The sequence below is a fragment of the Malaya genurostris genome, chromosome 2, assembly GCF_030247185.1.
Source record: "Malaya genurostris strain Urasoe2022 chromosome 2, Malgen_1.1, whole genome shotgun sequence".
NCBI classification, from domain to species: domain Eukaryota; kingdom Metazoa; phylum Arthropoda; class Insecta; order Diptera; family Culicidae; genus Malaya; species Malaya genurostris.
Genome location: NC_080571.1, coordinates 179,730,096 through 179,751,356, shown reverse-complemented (window position 1 = coordinate 179,751,356; position 21,261 = coordinate 179,730,096).

The following is a 21,261-nucleotide window of genomic DNA, read 5'->3' as shown; positions in this document are numbered from 1 at the left end:
CTTTCAAACGAGCCAAAGTTTGTTAAAATCGGATCAGCCATCTCTGAGAAAATTGAGCGCGTTCAAATACAACGCTTTTTGTCGGTTACGTCACTTATACGATCATATCTCCGGAACCAAAACTCACAACCATTTGATCTTCGAACTTGATCAATAGCCCGACAGTAGCTTTCAAACGAGCCCAAGTTTGTTAAAATCGGTTCAGCCATCTCTGAGAAAATTGAGCGCGTTCAAATAGCACGATTTTTGTCGGTTACGTCACTTATACAATCATATCTCCGGAACCACAGCCATTTGATCTTCGAACTTGATCAATGGGCCGACAGTAGCTTTCAAACGAGCCCATGTTTGTTAAAATCGGTTGAGCCATCTCTGAGAAAATTGAGCGCGTTCAAATATCTTCGAATCATTCAGTAAAAAGCGTTCAAGCAGACAGGTTGTGTTACTGGCTTGTGAGTTAACGGCTATCACCGAGTCAAGGCAACTTTAGCTGCAGGTAAACAAAACCTACCTGCGCCTATTGCAAACGCAGCAAAAGCTGGTGTACAGCCAATATTCGGGGCGTTCCCGACTTGGAAGCAATCGAAGAAGGCCATCCCATTCATAAGCACAGAGGTGAAGAAACACAGATGTGCGAACGCATAGAAGTGCTCAGTCACAGAGGTGCGGAGACGAAGGGGTGTAAAGGCACAGGGGTGCTAAGGCACAGAGGTGCTAGGGCGCATCAGCGCAAAGCCGCAAAGACAACCACCAGGTATCAGTCCGTATGGTGTACAGTACCGGTTGCGGTGGACAGAAAGAAGCATTATCGTGTGGTGCTATACAAGAAGCATTACACTTAATCGTCAACAAGAGCTACAACGCTGTATCTAAGGCCAGGTACAGGCAGCGTACAGACCAAGCTCAGCGAAGACCACGACGGCAGAGTAACGGAGATAGAAGACAGCAAATTTAAAATAGTTGGAGCGAGCTTCATGCCGAGTACCTGTGGAAAGCAGAAAGCGACTAACAGGTAGATCTATAACTTTATTTTATTTCACTTTAAAGTATATTCTCGTTTATATAAGTTAGTTGAGATCAATTTAAACATATATATGTAATGGATGATCTAATGGATGAGAATCCAGGAGATCCATCTCTGCCACCAGGCGAAAATTTAACGGCTCCTAACTCGCAGAGAACGAAGTTTTACAATGAAACTTCTGCGGGCCCATGGATAGTCTATTTTCGGCGTAAAATGAAGGCTTTAAATTTATTTAATATATCTAAAGAATTGACATCACGATTTCCCGCTACCAAAGATATCGTAAGAGTCCATAAAGACAAGATCCGTGTTGTTGTCGATTCCTTGAAGCAGGCTAACGAGATTGTTGTTTGCGAATTATTTACCCGCGAATATCGCGTATATATTCCTTCGAAAGACGTTGAAATAGACGGTGTTATCACCGAAGCGGGTCTTTCGGTTAAAGAGTTGCTTGAGCATGGAGTTGGACGTTTTAAAAACTCTATGCTTGAGGGAGTAAGGATACTCGAGTGCAAGCAATTGTACTCAGCATCTTTTGAAGAAGGAAACAAAACTTATCGACCTTCAGACTCGTATCGAGTAACATTCGCTGGATCTGCCTTGCCTAGCCATGTGCACATCGATAGAGTTCGCCTTCCTGTTCGGCTTTTCATACCAAATGTTATGAATTGCACGAACTGCAAAAAATTTGGCCACACAGCTACTTACTGTAGCAATAAGTCGAAATGTACAAAATGTCAAGGGCCTCATAAGGATAATCTTTGCGATAAAGTTATTGAAAAATGTGTTTATTGTGGGGAAAGTCCTCATGATGATCTTTCAGTATGCGCTGCATTTAAATTGCGTAAGGACAAAATGAAGCTTTCTTTAAAAGCACGGTCTAAGCGCACATATGCGGAAATGCTCAAAACTATCATTTATGTCCCACCTTTGGAATCCGAAAACGGTTTTTCAAATCTGGCGGAACCAGAGGAATCTGACTCTGACGGAATTAGTGAAGATACCTCGTTTGTCACTCCTCAAGGGTCTGTTAAGAGGAGATTAACAAACCACAAAATACCAAAAAAGACACCTAAAATTACACCTTCACAAAAAGATCCCCGTGTTAAATCTAAAAAGCCAAATTTAAAACCAAAAACTGTGCCTCCTGGTTTGTCAAATTCACAAACCAATCCAGGAACTAGCACAAGAAAAGACAATAATCCAGTGGGCTCCGTTTCACAGCCACCATCAGGATTACTGAAGTTTTCGGAAATTGTAGAATGGATTTTCGCAGCATTCAATATTTCTGAACCTCTAAAGACTATCATAACGGCATTCCTTCCAATAGCTAGAACTTTTTTGAAACAGTTATCAGCTCAATGGCCAGTTCTTTCAGGTTTTGTATCATTTGATGGATAACTTATCATCCGCCGCAAATGATTCAATCACTGTTCTGCAGTGGAATTGTCGAAGCATCATGCCAAAACTTGATTCATTTAAAGTTTTGTTGCATAGTAAAAAATGTGATGTTTTTGCTTTATGCGAAACATGGCTTACATCAAACACAGCCTTAAATTTGATTGACTTTAACATTATACGACTCGATAGAGACTCTCCGTATGGTGGAGTGCTTTTAGGAATTAAGAAATGTTATTCCTTTTATAGATTAAACATTCCTTCGACTTCTAGTATAGAAGTTGTTGCTTGTCAAATAAACATTAAAGGAAAGGACATTTGCATTGCTTCGGTATATATTCCTCCAAGAGCTCAAGTTGGACAACGACAGCTTAATGAAATGGTCGAAGCCCTTCCTGCTCCACGTTTGATTTTAGGAGATTTCAATTCGCACGGAATGATGTGGGGTTCCGTTTACAATGATAGCAGATCATCTTTAATATATAATATTTGCGACAATTTCAACATGACAGTATTGAATATGGGTAGCATGACACGGATTCCAAGACCTCCTGCACGTCCAAGTGCATTAGATTTATCTCTTTGCTCGACTTCAATTCGACTAGATTGCACCTGGAAAGTATTTCCTGATTTACACGGTAGCGATCATTTACCAATCATCATCTCAATTAGCTGTAACAAATGTATTGCTAATTCAGTTAATATTCCATATGATTTGACAAAAAATATTGACTGGATTAAATTCCAAAGTAATATGTCAAGTATCTTAAATTCCATGGAAGAGCTCCCCCCACTTGAGGAATATGACTTCCTCGTTTGTTCGATACTGGAGGCCGCTGAACAAGCACAAACCAAACGATTTCTTGGCCCATCGTCTAACAGAAGACCTCCAAATCCTTGGTGGGATAAAGAATGCTCAGATGCTAAACACGCGAAACAAAATGCTTTCAAGACGTTTTTAAAACGAGGAGGAGGAACTCCTCAGAATTTTGAAAAATTCTTGGTTTTAGAAACCAAGTACAAGAACATACTTCGGGTCAAGAAATGCAGCTATTGGAGACATTTTGTGGAAGGTTTGTCAAGAGAAACCTCAATGAGCACTCTTTGGAATACGGCCAGACGAATGAGGAATCGTAACGTATGAAATGAGAGTGAGGAGTACTCGAATCGATGGATATTTGATTTTGCGAGGAAAGTTTGTCCAGATTCTGTTCCTACGCATAGCATTATTCGGGAGTCTCCTCCAAATAATAGTTCTATTGCTAGCCCCTTTTCAATGATGGAATTTTCCATAGCACTCATGTCTTGTAACAATAACGCTCCCGGGTTGGACAGAATTAAATTCAATTTGGTGAAGAATCTGCCCGACCTCGCAAAAAGACGTTTGTTGGAATTGTTCAACAAGTTTCTTGAGCAAAATATTGTTCCACCTGACTGGAGACAAGTGAAAGTTATCGCCATTCAAAAGCCGGGGAAACCAACTTCCAATCACAACTCATATAGACCTATTGCAATGTTGTCCTGCATCAGAAAATTGTTCGAAAAAATTATTCTTCGACGTCTCGACACTTGGGTCGAGACGAAAGGTTCGTTATCAGATACTCAATTTGGCTTCCGAAGAAATAAAGGGACGAATGATTGCCTTGCATTGCTTTCGTCTGACATCCAAATTGCCTTCGCTCAAAAACAACAAATGGCCTCTGTATTTTTAGACATTAAAGGAGCATTTGATTCAGTTTCCATTGATGTTCTTTCAGACAAGCTCCACCAACATGGACTTCCAGCGGTTATAAATAATTATTTGCACAACCTTTTGTCAGAGAAGTGCATGTATTTTTCACATGGCGATTTGGCAACATTCAGAATTAGCTACATGGGTCTCCCGCAAGGCTCATGCCTCAGTCCGCTCCTGTATAATTTCTATGTAAACGACATTGACAGCTGTCTCGTAACCCCATGTACACTAAGGCAATTGGCAGATGATGGCGTGGTTTCAGTTACTGGATCCAAAGCTATTGATCTGCAAAAACCATTGCAAGATACCTTAGATAAATTGTCCGTTTGGGCTGTTCATCTGGGTATCGAATTCTCTGCGGAGAAAACAGAGCTGGTCGTCTTTTCAAGAAAGCATGATCCCGCGCAACTTCAGCTTCATATGATGGGAAGAATGATCCAACAGGTTTTGACTTTCAAATACCTCGGGGTGTGGTTTGATTCCAAATGCACGTGGGGAGGACACATTAGGTATCTGATAACAAAATGCCAACAAAGAGTAAATTTTCTTCGAACAATAACAGGATCTTGGTGGGGTGCTCATCCGCAAGATCTAATAAAATTGTATCAGACAACGATACTTTCAGTGATGGAATATGGATGCGTTTGCTTTCGTTCCGCTGCAAATTCTCATATTATCAAACTGGAGCGAATTCAGTATCGTTGTTTGCGAATTGCTTTAGGCTGCATGCATTCGACACATACAATGAGTCTTGAAGTTCTGGCGGGAGTTCTTCCATTGAAGGATCGTTTTTGGGAGCTTTCGTCGCGACTGCTAATAAGATGTGAGGTACTGAATCCCCTAGTTATTAATAACTTCGAAAGGCTAGTTGAGCTTCAATCTCAAACAAGATTCATGACTGTATATTTTAACCATATGTCACAGGAAATCAACCCTTCAAGATATATTCCTATCCGTGTCAGCCTCCTAAATGTCCCTGACTCAAATTTATTTTTCGACACATCCATGCAGCGCGAAGTGCGTGGAATCCCGGAACACCTACGCTCGTTGGAAATCCCAAAAATATTTTCACGTAAGTTCAGGCATATTGACTCTGAGAAAATGTTTTACACGGACGGATCGCGAATTGAAGAAGCGACAGGGTTTGGTATGTTCAACAATAATGTATCGGCCTCATTCAAGCTTCAAGAACCTGCATCTGTTTATATAGCAGAGTTAGCAGCAGTTCATTATAGCTTGAATGTAATCGTCACATTATCTCCAAACCATTATTTCCTCTTCACAGATAGTCTGAGTGCAATTGAAGCCATTCGCTCAAACGCTGCTGGCAAAAATGAACCGTTTTTCTTGGGCAAAATAAAACAGTGTCTGAACGACATATTGAATAATAATTATCAAATCACAATAGTCTGGGTCCCGGCTCATTGCTCCATTCCAGGCAATGAAAGAGCCGATAGTTTTGCCAAACGTGGTGCTATTGAAGGTGAAATTTATGAGCGACCGATTGCTTTCAACGAATTTTATAGCGCGACTCGCCAAAGAACACTTGCCAGCTGGCAAGCTTCTTGGGATAGAGATGATCTAGGTCGGTGGATGCACTCAATTATTCCAAAAATATCGACAAAGGCATGGTTCAAGGGGCTGGATGTGAGTAGGGACTTCATTCGTTTGATGTCCAGACTCATGTCCAATCACTACACCTTAGATGCACATCTCCTTCGAATTGGACTTTCCGAAACTAATCATTGTGCTTGTGGCAAAGGCTATCGCGATATTGATCATGTCGTTTGGACATGCGTGGAGTATCGTGATGTCAGATCTCAACTAATAAATTCCCTGCGTACCCAAGGTAGACTATCCAATGTCCCAGTTCGAGACATTCTTGCTTGTCGTGACCTTTCTTACATGAAACTTCTTTATCATTTCATAAAGACAATTGAAGTTTCAATTTAATAATTGACCCTTTTGAGGGTTAGTTTTGACTCCTACTACGTCCATTAGTTCATCCACTAGCAAAATTTTAATAAAAATGATGTGCTGATACAAACAAACTCAAAATAGGTTACGAAATCAACAACAAAGTGTATAAAAATTTAAGCTTATCTTATAATTTATAGCAGTTAATCGCTTGGTTCAAATAATGTTCTTAAGTAGATTTAATAATAAATAACGAAATAGCTAATATGATATTTAAAATATAAGAGGAATATGTTATATTAAACTCAAATCGCTGTGACTATATTAGTATTATATTAGGTTAAGAATTCTATGTAAAAGTGATGATACGGCGAAGAAAAACTTATGTGAATTGCCTTAAGAAATAAACGTATTTATGAAAAAATATCTTCGAAAAGTGCACATACATACACACACACACACACATACACACACACACACACACACACACACACACACACACACACACAGACATTTTCCGATCTCGACGAACTGAGTCGAATGGTATATAACACTATGGGTCTCCGAGGCTCCGTTCGAAAGTCGGTTTTTCCAGCAATTCTAATACCTTTCTATAGAGAAAGGCAAAACCCTTCTTAATCCACCTAGTAGTGTGATAATGCCTTTCTCTTCTTTCATAACATTCTCATGAAAATATATTTCATACTTTTATTAAATTATTTCGGGTACTAATTTTGACACCAATTGATTCAGATTAATTCGAGTAGTTCACAAAAGCATGCTTCAGTGTTTATGTCACACAGTCAGCATCATTTTTCCAAACTAGTGCTTGACATTTGGGATGCCTATTTGTAATCAGTGATGCTAATCTAAAAAAAAAGCCTTCTTAGTCCACTTACTGGAATTTTCATATATCTTGAAAAATCACCAGTACATGAGTATTTTCGAAAAAAAGTACATGAAATTTTCGAAAACGAAAAAAAATTTTTGTTGCCAAAAGGCTTAGAATTGCATGAAACGTCGAGATTTAGTGTCATCTCGAAAAAAATTTTTTTGAAAAAGTCGACTTTTTGGGACTTAAAAAAATATAAAAAGTCCCAGAAAGTTGATTTTTTCAAAAAAATTTTTGTTGAGATGACACTAAATTTCGATGTTTTATGAGTTTTAAGAGTTTCGGCATCAAAAAAAAAATTCGATTTTGGAAATTTTCATGTACTCCCCCCTATGGTGCTTTTTCAAGGTCGAAAATTGTCAAAGCTTTACCACCGGGCAGCACCCCTTACGCATGTCCGATTTAGCTCAAATTTTGCATGAAGGCTTTTTTCGAGGTGCTTAAACTTTTGAGCACTAGAACTTAACGAAAAAAGAGGTGATCCTAAAATTTTGGCACCCATATATATATATATATATATATATATATATATATATATATATATATATATATATATATATATATATATATATATATATATATATATATATATATATATATATATATATATATATATATATATATATATATATATATATATATATATATATATATATATATATATATATATATATATATATATATATATATATATATATATATATATATACATATATATATATATATATAAGAGCAGTAAAAATCAATGTGTTTTGTCGGTTACGTAACTTATACCATCATATATCTGGAACTAAAAGTCACAACCATTTGATCTTCGAACTTGATCAATGGCCCGACAGTAGCTTTCAAACGAGCCCAAGTTTGTTAAAATCGGTTCAGTTATCTCTGAGAAAATTGAGCGCGTTCAAATACAACGCTTTTTGTCGGTTACGTCACTTATACAATCATATCTCCGGAACCAAAAGTCACAGCCATTTGATCTTCGAACTTGATCAATGGCCCGATAGTACCTTTCAAACGAGCCCAAGTTTGTTAAAATCGGTTCAGCTATCTCTGAGAAAATTGAGCGCGTTCAAATTCAACGATTTGTCGGTTACGTCACTTATACAATCATATCTCCGAAACCAAAAGCCACAGCCATTTGATATTCGAACTTGATCAATGGTCCGACAGTAGCTTTCAAACGAGCCCAAGTTTGTTAAAATCGGTTCAGCCATCTCTGAGAAAATTGAGCGCGTTCAAATATCTTCTAAAAGTGCACACACACACACACACACACACACACACACACACACACACACACACACACACACACATACACACACACACAGACATTTTCCGATCTCGTCGAACTGAGTCGAATGGTATATAACACTATGGGTCTCCGAGGCTCCGTTCGAAAGTCGGTTTTTCCAGCAATTCTAATACCTTTCTATAGAGAAAGGCAAAAACCCTTCTTAGTCCACTTAGTGGAATTTTCATATATCTTGAAAAATCACCATAGGGGAGAGTACATGAAATTTTCGAAATCGAAAAAAAATTTTTGATGCCAAAGGCTTAGAATTGCATGAAACGTCGAGATTTAGTGTCATCTCGAAAAATTTTTTTTTTTTTGAAAAAGTCGACTTTTTGGGACTTAGAAAATATATGAAAATTTTTCTAAGTCCCAGAAAGTTGGTTTTTTCAAAAAAAAATTTTTTTGAGATGACACTAAATTTCGATATTTCATGCAGTTTTAAGAGTTTCGGCATCAAAAAAAATTTCGATTTTGGAAATTTCATGTACTCTCCCCTATGGTGCTTTTTCAAGATCGAAAATTGTCAAACCTTTACCACCGGGCAGCACCCCTTAAGCATGTCCAATTTAGGTCAAATTTTGCATGAAGGCTTTTTCCGAGGTGCTTAAACTTTTGAGCACTAGAACTTAACGAAAATAGAGGTTATCCCAAAATTTTGACACCCTTATATATATAAGAGCGGTAAAAATCAACGTGTTTTGTCGGTTACGTCACTTATACCATCATATATCTGGAACCAAAAGTCACAACCATTTGATCTTCGAACTTGATCAATGGCCCGACAGTAGCTTTCAAACGAGCCCAAGTTTGTTAAAATCGATTCAGCCATCTCTGAGAAAATTGAGCGCGTTCAAATACAACGCTTTTTGTCGGTTACGTCACTTATACAATCATATCTCCGGAACCAAAAGTTACAGCCATTTGATCTTCGAACTTGATCAATGGCCCGATAGTACCTTTCAAACGAGCCCAAGTTTGTTAAAATCGGTTCAGCCATCTCTGAGAAAATTGAGCGCGTTCAAATTCAACGCCTTTTGTCGGTTACGTCACTTATACAATCATATCTTCGAAACCAAAAGTCACAGCCATTTGATCTTCGAACTTGATCAATGGCCCGACAGTAGCTTTCAAACGAGCCCAAGTTTGTTAAAATCGGTTCAGCCATCTCTGAGAAAATTGAGCGCGTTCAAATATCTTCTAAAAGTGCACACACACACATACACACACATACACACAGACATTTTCCTATCTCGTCGAACTGAGTCGAATGGTATATAACACTATGGGTCTCCGAGGCTCCGTTCGAAAGTCGGTTTTTCCAGCAATTCTAATACCTTTCTATAGAGAAAGGCAAAAAGCCTTCTCAGCAGTGGTGGTAAATTGCGAACCGAACGCCGATGCTTCTGCAAATTTACTCAAAACTGTTCGCCGAGCGTAAGCATGCGATAGGTTCGAAAACTATTCCCTCGGTTAATGCGAAGGTGTTCTGTGCTCGGTGTTTGGCGAAGCAATCTGATTCGAACCGTTCGGTTGGCGGACCATCGGCGAGGGCCGAGTAAACTGCCTTCGATACGATGGTTTGTTGATTTCAATTTTCGCATCCTGGTTTTGAAATTATCAATGCACACGTGATCAGCACAAAAAATAATTGTTTTGTTCGATTGATAAATCGATCAATAGCAATTCAAATGGTATTTTTTTGGACATTATCAGTGTGCGTAGGGTGGCTCGATATGGAAAATAGTAAGTTTTGGATCTTTTGCTAATTTTATGGTTTTGGTTATAGAATCTATAACAATAAGAATTGAATATTTTGGAAAATTTCAGCAATCGTAGAGTGGCTCAATATGAAAAGGGATTTTTCTTACTCTTGCAAATTCGATGTTTAATAAACTGGTGAGTCAATAACAAATAAAATTAGGTAATTTCAGGTATTTTAACGAGCGCATTTAAATTTGATGTTCTATTGATTGTTGAATCAATAGATGTTCAACTTGGATAATTTTAGACATTTTCAGAGAGCGTAGAGAGGTGAAATTTGAAAATTCGGATTTTTTTACTAATTCGATGATTTATTAAATAGTAAAAAATCTTTGGAAATTATCTGCCACCGTAGGGTTTTTTTATTTGAAAAATTGTAAAATTTTTGACTAATACCAATTCGATCGTTTGTTGATTGTTGGATCAATAGCAGTTCGAATTGAATAATTTTGGGCATTTTCGGTGAGTGTAGGATGGCGCAATATGAAAACTTGTAAGTATTTTGACTTTTGCTAATAAAATGTTTCATTTAATAGTGAATTAATATCAATTACAAATTGCTCATTTTTGAGATTGTCAGGGACCATAGGATGGTTCTATCTGTATAATGGTAAAGTTTTAGACTAATATCAATTCGATGCTCTATTGATTGATGAATTAATAGCAGTTCAAATAAGATGATTTTCATGATAATGATAAGAACATTTTCAGCGATCGTAAGGGGGTTTAATATAAAAATTTGAAAATATTTTGATTTTTGGTATTTTAATGTTCAATAGATGAGCGAATCAGTAACAGGTAGAATTGGATGATTTTGGACGTTTCTAGCGAGCGAGCGACGTTTGTTAATTTTGGATATTCTCAGCGAGCGCTGGATAATATAGAAATTGTAATTTTTAAACTATTTACAATTTCATGCCAACGGTAAAGCGGGAACCGAGCACCAATGCTTTATACATATTTGTTTAGAAATGTTTTCCTAGCAAAAATATGCAAAAGCTGTTCATTCGGTTTATGGTAAGGTTCGCTTGCTGTTCGGCGGAGCAATATGTACCAAACCATTCAGTTGGCAGACCATCGGCGAAGGTCAATTGAGCTCTATTCTATGCGTAGTTTTATTATTTATGGTTCGATGAAATGCCTACCTACAGCATCAAAACTAAATTCTATTTCAGTTGATGAGCAAAGTAATAGCGCGTTAAAAATTACAATCAAAATCACAGGCACTTCGACGATTTGCATGTTTAAATCCGATGGTTCACCACCACTACTATTTATATATTAATCAATACAGCATCCGATTTGTAAAACTAGTTCTTAATTTCTCATATAAAGCTGCCTTATCACCGAATAAAATGCTTAAAATTCTAATATTCCAATTGCTAACTATTAAACATTGAATTAGCAAAAGGTAAAGTATTCCCAAATTTTTATATTAAGCCATTCCACGCCCAAAAGATATGTATAAAATTATTCTATTCGAATTTAATTCGTTCATCAATAAAGCATCGGATCTGCAAATTCAAATACTAACATTTTTCAAATAGAACCACACTACGCTCGCTGTAAATAGGAAATCCTATTGGAACTGCTATTGATTCATCAATTAATAGGACATTGAATCGACATTAGTCAAAAATTTTAAAATTTTCCAAATAACACCACCCTACGCTCGTCGAAAATGTCCAAAATTATCAAATTTACATTCCTCTTGATTCACTATTAAATGGAACATGAAATCAGAAAAAGTCTAAATATATGCAAATTTTCATATTGCACCACCCTACGCTCGATAAAAATGTAAAAAATTATTTCCAGAATCAACAGACCATCGAATTGATTCAGTAAAAACCATTCAAGCGAAGAGGTTGTGTTTCGATTGTACTGGCTCGTGAGTTAACGGCTGCTACCGAGACAATTCTAAGCTTCAGGTAGTTAAACTGCCCATAGCAAACGCAATATTCGGGGCGTTTCCCGACTGGGAAGCTAGCAACGAAGGCCATCCCGTTCATACGCACAGAGGTGCAGAGACACAGAGGTGCAAGAGCATAGAAGTGACGAGTCACAGAGGTGCCATCGCATAAAGGTGCGAAGACAAAGGGGTGCAAAGGCACAGAGGTCGCATTTGAACGCCACCAAGAGCAAAAGTACTGTACCTGGGGTCAGATACAGGCAGCACAGCAAGTGCAGTGGTGTCCACAACGACGGCAGAGCAACTGAGATAGCAGTAAACGACAGAAGACTGCCAATTGAAAACAACAGAAGACTGCCAATTGGAAATCGTTGGAAGAGCTTCACGTCGTTCTTCACGATAAAGGAACACAGACATCAGCTACAAGGTAGATTAATTTAATTTATTTTTTATTTCTTATATCTGAAATTTTACTAAACATAAGTTTTTATTTTGGTATTATTAATTTACAAAAAAAATTAATGTAATGGATGATCTCATGGAAGATCATCCGAATCCGATTCCGGATACTAGTAGGAGTTTAAATACTCCGAGGGCTAAACATTATCCACAAGGTACCACTGGGCCATGGATAGTCTATCTTCGAAAAAAAGAAAAGATTTTAAACTTGATGCAAATTACAAAGGATTTGACATCACATTTCTCTGAAGTTAAAGAAATCTGTAAGGTTAATAGAGATAAAATTCGAGTTGTTGTTAACGACTTGAAACAGGCAAACGATATTGTAACCTGTAAATTATTTGCTATTGAATATCGAGTTTACATTCCATCGAAGGAGGTAGAAATTGACGGTGTTGTGACTGAAGCAAGTCTGACAGCAGATGATTTACTTAAAAATGGAGTTGGCCGTTTTAAAAACTCCATGCTTGAGGGAGTTAAGATACTCGAGTGCAAACAATTGTACTCAGCATCTATTGTCGAAAAAAGTCTTATCGTCCCTCAGATTCGTTTCGCGTAACATTTGCCGGATCTGCATTGCCTAGCCATGTCTATATCGATAAAATTCGTCTTCCTGTTCGGCTTTTCGTACCGCATGTTATGAATTGCACGAACTGTAAAAAATTCGGACATACAGCTACTTACTGTAGTAACAAGTCCAAATGTATCAAATGTCAAGGGCCTCATAAGGATAATCTTTGCGATAAAGATGTTGAAAAATGTGTTTATTGTGGGGAGAGTCCTCATGATGATCTTTCAGTGTGCGCTGCATTTAAGCTGCGTAAAGACAAAATGAAGCTTTCTTTAAAAGCACGGTCTAAGCGTACATATGCAGAAATGCTCAAAACGGTCATACATGTCTCCCCTTCGGAAACCGAAAACGGTTTTTCAAATCTTGCGGAGCCAGAGGAATCTGACTCTGACGGAAATAGGGAAGATACCTCGTTTGTCACTCCTCAAGGGTCTGTTAAGAGGAGATTACCAAACCATAAAATACCAAAAAAGACACCTAAAATTACACCTTCAAAAAAAGATCCCCGTGTTAAAGCTAAAAAGCCAAATTTAAAAAAAAAACTGTGCCTCCTGGTTTGTCAAATTCACAAACCAATCCAGGAACTAGCTCAAGAAAAGACAATAATCCAGTGGGCTCTATTTCATATTCACCAACAGGATTACTGAAATTTTCGGAAATTGTAGAATGGATTTTCGCTGCATTCAATATTTCTGAACCTCTAAAGACCATCATAACAGCATTCCTTCCAATAGCTAGAACTTTTTTGAAACAGTTATCAGCTCAATGGCCAGCTCTTTCAGGTTTTGTATCATTTGATGGATAATTTATCATCCGCCGCAAATGATTCAATCACTGTCCTGCAGTGGAATTGTCGAAGCATCATGCCAAAACTTGATTCATTTAAAGTTTTGTTGCATAGTCAAAAATGTGATGTATTTGCTTTGTGCGAAACATGGCTTACATCAAACATAGCCTTAAATTTTAATGACTTTAACATTATACGTCTCGATAGACGAGACGATGACGGTACTAAATATGGGTAGCATGACACGGATCCCAAGACCTCCTGCACATCCAAGTGCACTAGATTTATCTCTTTGTTCGACTTCAATTCGACTAGATTGCACCTGGAAAGTATTTCCTGATTTACATGGTAGCGATCATTTACCAATCATCATCTCAATTAGCAGTAACAAAGGCATTGCTAATTCAGTTAATATGCCATATGATTTGACAAAAAATATTGACTGGATTAAATACCAAAGTAATATCTCAAGTGTCTTAACTTCTATGGAAGAGCTCCCCCCACTTGAAGAATATGACTTCCTCGTTTGTTCGATTCTGGAGGCCGCAGAACAAGCCCAAACCAAACGATTTCTTGGTCTATCGTCTAACAGAAGGCCTCCAAACCCTTGGTGGGACAAAGAGTGTTCAGATGCTAAGCACGCGAAACAAAATGCTTTCAAGACGTTTTTAAAACGAGGAGAAGTAACTCCTCAGAATTTTGAAAATTTCTTGACTTTAGAAACCAACCCCTTTTCAGAACCCCTTTTCAATGATGGATTTTTCCATAGCACTCATGTCTTGTAACAATAACGCTCCTGGGTTGGACAGAATTAAATTCAACTTGGTGAAGAATCTGCCCGACCTCGCAAAAAGACGTTTGTTGGAATTGTTTAACAAGTTTCTTGAGCAAAATATTGTTCCACCTGACTGGAGGCAAGTGAAAGTTATCGCCATTCAAAAGCCGGGGAAACCAGCTTCCAATCATAACTCATATAGACCCATTGCGATGTTGTCCTGCATCAGAAAATTGTTCGAAAAAATTATTCTACGACGTCTCGACACTTGGGTCGAGACGAACGGTTTGTTGTCAGATACTCAGTTTGGCTTCCGTAGAAATAAAGGGACGAATGATTGCCTTGCATTACTTTCGTCTGACATCCAAATTGCCTTTGCTCAAAAGCAACAAATGGCATCTGTATTTTTAGACATTAAAGGAGCATTTGATTCAGTTTCCATTGATGTTCTTTCAGACAAGCTCCACCAACATGGACTTCCACCGGTTATAAATAATTATTTGCACAACCTTTTGTCAGAGAAACGCATGCAATTTCACATGGCGATTTGGCAACAATCAGAATTAGCTACATGGGTCTACCGCAAGGCTCATGCCACAGTCCGCTCCTTTACAATTTTTACGTGAATGACATTGACAGCTGTCTAGTAACCCCATGTACACTAAGACAATTGGCAGATGATGGCGTAGTTTCAGTTACTGGACCCAAAGCTATTGATCTGCAAAAACCATTGCAAGATACCTTAGATAACTTGTCCGCTTAGGCTGTTCATCTGGGTATCGAATTCTCTGCGGAGAAAACAGAGCTGCTCGTCTTTTCAAGAAAGCATGATCCCGCGCAGCTTCAGCTTCATATGATGGGAAGAATGATCCAACAGGTTTTGACTTTCAAATACCTTGGGGTGTGGTTTGATTCCAAATGCACGTGGGGAGGACACATTAGGTTTCTGATAACAAAATGCCAACAAAGAGTAAATTTTCTTCGAACAATAACAGGATCTTGGTGGGGTGCTCATCCGGAAGATCTAATAAAATTGTATCAGACAACGATACTTTCAGTGATGGAATATGGATGCGTTTGCTTTCGTTCCGCTACAAACTCTCATATTATCAAACTGGAGCGAATTCAGTATCGTTGTTTGCGAATTGCTTTAGGGTGCATGCATTCGACACATACAATGAGTCTTAAAGTTCTGGCGGGAGTTCTTCCATTGAAAGATCGTTTTTGGGAGCTTTCATCGCGACTGCTAATAAGATGTGAGGTACTGAATCCCCTGGTTATTAATAACTTCGAAAGGCTAGTTGAGCTTCAATCTCAAACAAGATTCATGACAGTATATTTTAACCATATGTCACAGGAAATCAACCCTTCAAGATATATTCCTATCCGTGTCAGCCTCCTAAATGTCCCTGACTCAACTTTATTTTTCGACACATCCATGCAGCGCGAAGTGCGTGGAATCCCGGAACACCTACGCTCGATGGAAATCCCAAAAATATTTACAAGTAAGTTCAGGCATATTGACTCTGAGAAAATATTTACACGGACGGATCACGAATTGAAGAGGCTACTGGGTTTGGTATATTCAACAATAATGTTTCGGTTTCATTTAGGCTTCAAGAACCTGCATCTGTTTATATAGCAGAGTTAGCAGCAGTTCATTATAGCTTGAGTGTAATCGTCACATTATCTCCAAACCATTATTTTCTTTTCACAGATAGTCTAAGTGCAATTGAAGCTATTCGCTCAAACGCCGCTTGCAAAAATGAACCTTTTTTCTTGGCCAAAATAAAACAGTGCCTGAACGTCATTAAATAATAACTATCAAATCACAATAGTTTGGGTTCCGGCTCATTGCTCCATTCCAGGCAATGAAAGAGCCGATATTTTAGCCAAACGTGGTGCTATTGAGGGTGAAATTTATGAGAGACCGATTGCTTTCAACGAATTCTATAGCGCGTCTCGCCAAAGAACACTTGCCAGCTGGCAAGCTTCTTGGGATAAAGATGATCTGGGTCGGTGGATGCACTCAATTATTCCTAAAATATCGACAAAGGCATGGTTCAGGGGACTGGATGTGAGTAGAGATTTCATTCGTGTGATGTCCAGACTCATGTCCAATCACTACACGTTAGATGCACATCTCCTTCGAATTGGACTTTCCGAGACTAATCATTGTGCTTGCGGCGAAGGTTACCGCGATATTGACCATGTTGTTTGGACATGCGTGGAGTTTCGTGATGTCAGATCTCAACTAATAAATTCCTTGCGTACCCAAGGTAGACTATCCAATGTCCCAGTTCGCGACATTCTTGCTTGTCGTGACCTTCCATACATGAAACTTCTTTATCAATTCATTAAATCCATTGGAGTTCCAATTTAAATTTTATTTTATGTTAGACTGTTTTCTCTTCCATGAGTTCAACCAATAGCCAACTATAGGATATTGAATATAAGTGGTGAACTGATACAAACAATTCTGAAATAGTTATAAGATCATGTACAAAATAAATGTATTTTATTTAACGTAATTTAAAATAGCAACACGCTTGATAAAAACAGTGATTAACTAATGAGTACCAACATACTAATATGATATTCGAAATGTATTAGGTTTAAACTACTATGTATTGTGGATGCCACGGCGAAGAAAAACTTATGTATATTGCCTATGAAATAAACGTAATTATGAAAAAAAAAAGACCATCGAATTAGTCTAACATACAATTCTTGTCGATTTTTTAAATAGAACCACCCTACGGTCAGAGAAATTGTCCAAAATTGTTAAATTTTAATTGCTTTTGAATGAATATTTAATAAAACATCAAATTAGCAGAAATCAAAAATTTTACAAATTTTTATATTGCGCCACCCCCGCTCGCTGAAAATGTAAAAAATTATCCAATTCGAACTGCTATTTATTCACTAATCAATAGAGCATCGAAATGAGATTAGTCAAAAAATTTCTATTTTCCATATAAAGGCACCCTACGCTCGTTGTAAATGTCCAAAATTACTCAATTTTAATTGCTATTGACTCACCAATTTATTCAATATTGAATTTTCAAATGTTAAAACATTTTCAATTTACCATATTGAGCCACCCTACGCTCACTGGAAATGTACAAAATTACCATACTCTGCTAAGCTACCCAAAAACTGAAACGTCCAGCCGCAGCTGACAAAGTTCGGTTCATCCGAAGCAACAGCCTATAGTACTCGAATCGGATGTTCATGAACATACTGGTAACGATAGGCTCACAAACTAAAGCATCGGTTTTGCCTTTCTCTATAGAAAGGTATTAGAATTGCTGGAAAAACCGACTTTCGAACGGAGCCTCGGAGACCCATAGTGTTATATACCATTCGACTCAGTTCGTCGAGATCGGAAAATGTCTGTGTGTGTGTGTGTGTGTGTGTATGTGTGTGTGTGTGTGTGTGTATGTGTGTGCACTTTTCGAAGATATTTGAACGCGCTCAATTTTCTCAGAGATGGCTGAACCGATTTGAACAAACTTGGGCTCGTTTGAAAGCTACTGTCGGGCCATTGATCAAGTTCGAAGATCAAATGGCTGTGACTTTTGGTTCCGGAGATATGATGGTATAAGTGACGTAACCGACAAAAATCGTGCTATTTGAACGCGCTCAATTTTCTCAGAGATGGCTGAACCGATTTTAACAAACTTGGGCTCGTTTGAAAGCTACTGTCGGGCCATTGATCAAGTTCGAAGATCAAATGGTTGTGACTTTTGGTTCCAGATATATGATGGTATAAGTGACGTAACCGACAAAACACGTTGATTTTTACCGCTCTTGTATATATAAGGGTGCCAAAATTTTGGGATCAACTCTATTTTCGTAAAGTTCTAGTGCTCAAAAGTTTAAGCACCTCGAAAAAAGCCCTCATGCAAAATTTGACCTAAATCGGACATGCTTAAGGGGTGCTGCCCGGTGGTAAAGGTTTGACAATGATCGATCTTGAAAAAGCACCATAGGGGGGAGTACATGAAATTTCCAAAATCGAAAATTTTTTTTGATGCCAAAACTCTTAAAACTGCATAAAACATCGAAATTTAGTGTCATCTCAAAAAAAATTTTTTTTGAAAAAATCAACTTTCTGGGATTTAAAATCAATAATTCATCAACTTGTGTTGCCATTTTTAATAATTTTTCAGGTGATTTCGTTTTGACATTACCAGTTACTGAGGGGTACTTAAATTTGCGATACAGTTTCGATAGACGAGTGGCAGGTCGTGTCGTCGGTTTGACTCTAGCTTGCAATTGGGACAAATATTCTCTCCACCATCTTGACCAGAAGTCTTGAAGATTTCGTTGCATTAATTGCCACCGGTTTAGACGATTCATAGGGATGTTTCGATAATTGGGTTTAGGAATGGACGTAGGGAGGTTCCTATTAGGAAGTGTGCCGGAGTCAACGGTGCTAAATCATTTGGATCATTGGAAATAGCAGTGATAGGTCTTGAATTCAAGCATCCTTCTACTTGAATCAATAATGTCCTCATATCTTCGGGTGTTACTGGAATGTTCCCAATGACTTGCAAAATGTGATGTTTGCCTAACGGACCGCAGCTTCTCACAGTCCGCCGAAATGGGGGCGCTACACCGAGCTAAATTCTCATTTTCACATTATATGCTATTCTATTGAGTTTTCACTATTAGCATTTCCATTGAAAGCTACAAAGTGTGTTCAACATTATGTCAAATATATAAGATAATCTTATGAAACATAGAACTCTTCGTAACGTTATTTTTACAAGATTTTCATATAACGAATGAAGTTTTCAGTCTGAGTCAAATTTATTGGCGTGCCCTATAACCAATTTATGAAGCGCATGTTATATTCACTTCGAATTAATGTAGATAGGTTTATCTAAACCATATGACTAGTTTCATAAAATTTATATATATAACTTTTGATGGAGGTCATCCCAGTTCTATATAGCAGTAATATATAGATCATATAATTGCTATTTGATTGAATAAGTGATACATATAAGATTCAAATTTATTAAAATACTGGGGTAATGGTGCTTAAGGGAATCAAAAACAATAAAAATAATTGTCTTATAAAAAACTCGTTATATTTTCCGTATGTAAAGAGTTTCATAATGAAAATTTATTTTAATATTTCAACTACACTTACTTCTTTGGAACTGCCTGATTTTATCGGATATTCACTGTTACCAGATGAATCAGATGCACAACGAATCGGAAACTACTTCTTTTATCAAGGATTTGAGCTATACTAGTCGTTAGTTTTGTAAGGAAGCACCTTCTGATATTTGCGAAGGAGAAGTAGGATCCCGAAACTATGAATAAAAAAATTTAAATCCTCTTATTAGACAGACAGAGTTATGAGACGTAGCGGGTATTTATTTCATAATCCGTTAGGGCATATCCTTGAACGAAATTGAATGAGCTGTCTTCTCAGTGATTCAGAATAACGGAACTTCCTAAAAACTGTCTGGAGCAGTTGTTGAATATCGAGGACACAACTCCTTCTTCAGCTTTAAGCAGTACGATTCACAACTATTCTTTCGTAAAAACAAACTTCATTATATGTCTAAGTTAAAAAATTATTGCTTGTTATTTTCTTCAGCTTAAGAAAACAGTGTCTTGTTTTCTTCCTTGTTACAGATTTGGTGTACGCTTCCAATGAAAATTACAAGTTTTCACATGACTTTTATTAAACATAATCAGCATGCGAATAATAGAAAAATGTAATGAATATTAAAATTATATTTGCTTAAGTTCTATCGACTTTTCGCATAATTTGTAAATGGTATTTTTATCAATATCATCATCATTTAGATTTTATGTAGAGTTCCATTAAAGGTCATAAGTTGTCATATGTCTTTTGTAAAATACCATCTGCGTACGATTCATAAGACATATCCAATGAATATAAATTATGTAACGAGTTGGGTTTCATCGAATTATCATTTATATTATATGGGATATTCTTATAACTTTCATTATGGTAACGTCTATTTAGATTTAACGTACACATTAAATAAATATTATAAGTTTCCATATAACTTCTATAAATTATATTCGGCATATGATTCATATGACAATTCTAATGATTATAAATAAGATTTTCATTTCAGTGTAGGTAAGTTGAAATGCCAAAGTATGCCTTCATCTGCACAAAATTTTGACACCTGTTCACAGTGTTCTTTGTCCCTTAACAAACGGAAAAACTCCAGTAGCTTGTTACGAGAGCCGGCAAAGTTTGTTCCGTTCTCCGAATATAAATCGGTACATCTTCCTCTTCTCGAGATGAACCTATGAAGCGTTTGCAGAAATCGATCCGTAGAGAGATCTGAAACAACTTCTATGTGCGAATATTGACGAATATTGTGACGTAAGCCTTTACTGCCGTTCGTCTTGGTACAGGTCTTAGATAAATCGGTCCAAAATAGTCGACTCCAGTCTTCTAAAATGGTCGAGCTATTGTTACCCTACCTGCCGGTAGTTCTCCCATGAACTGCGGTATGGATACGGGTTTCAATCGAGAACACCTATAGCACTTGTGATCTATTTGTCTAGCCATGTCTCTTCCACGTAAAGGCCAGAAACGAAGTTCAACGACACTTAAAAGTAGTTGCGGCAAACGCACATGATAATGCTGCCACATCATTTGGGTGAACCGGTGCCGAGCTGGAAGTGGTATAGGATGTTTCGTATCATCTGATTCCTGAGAGTGCAT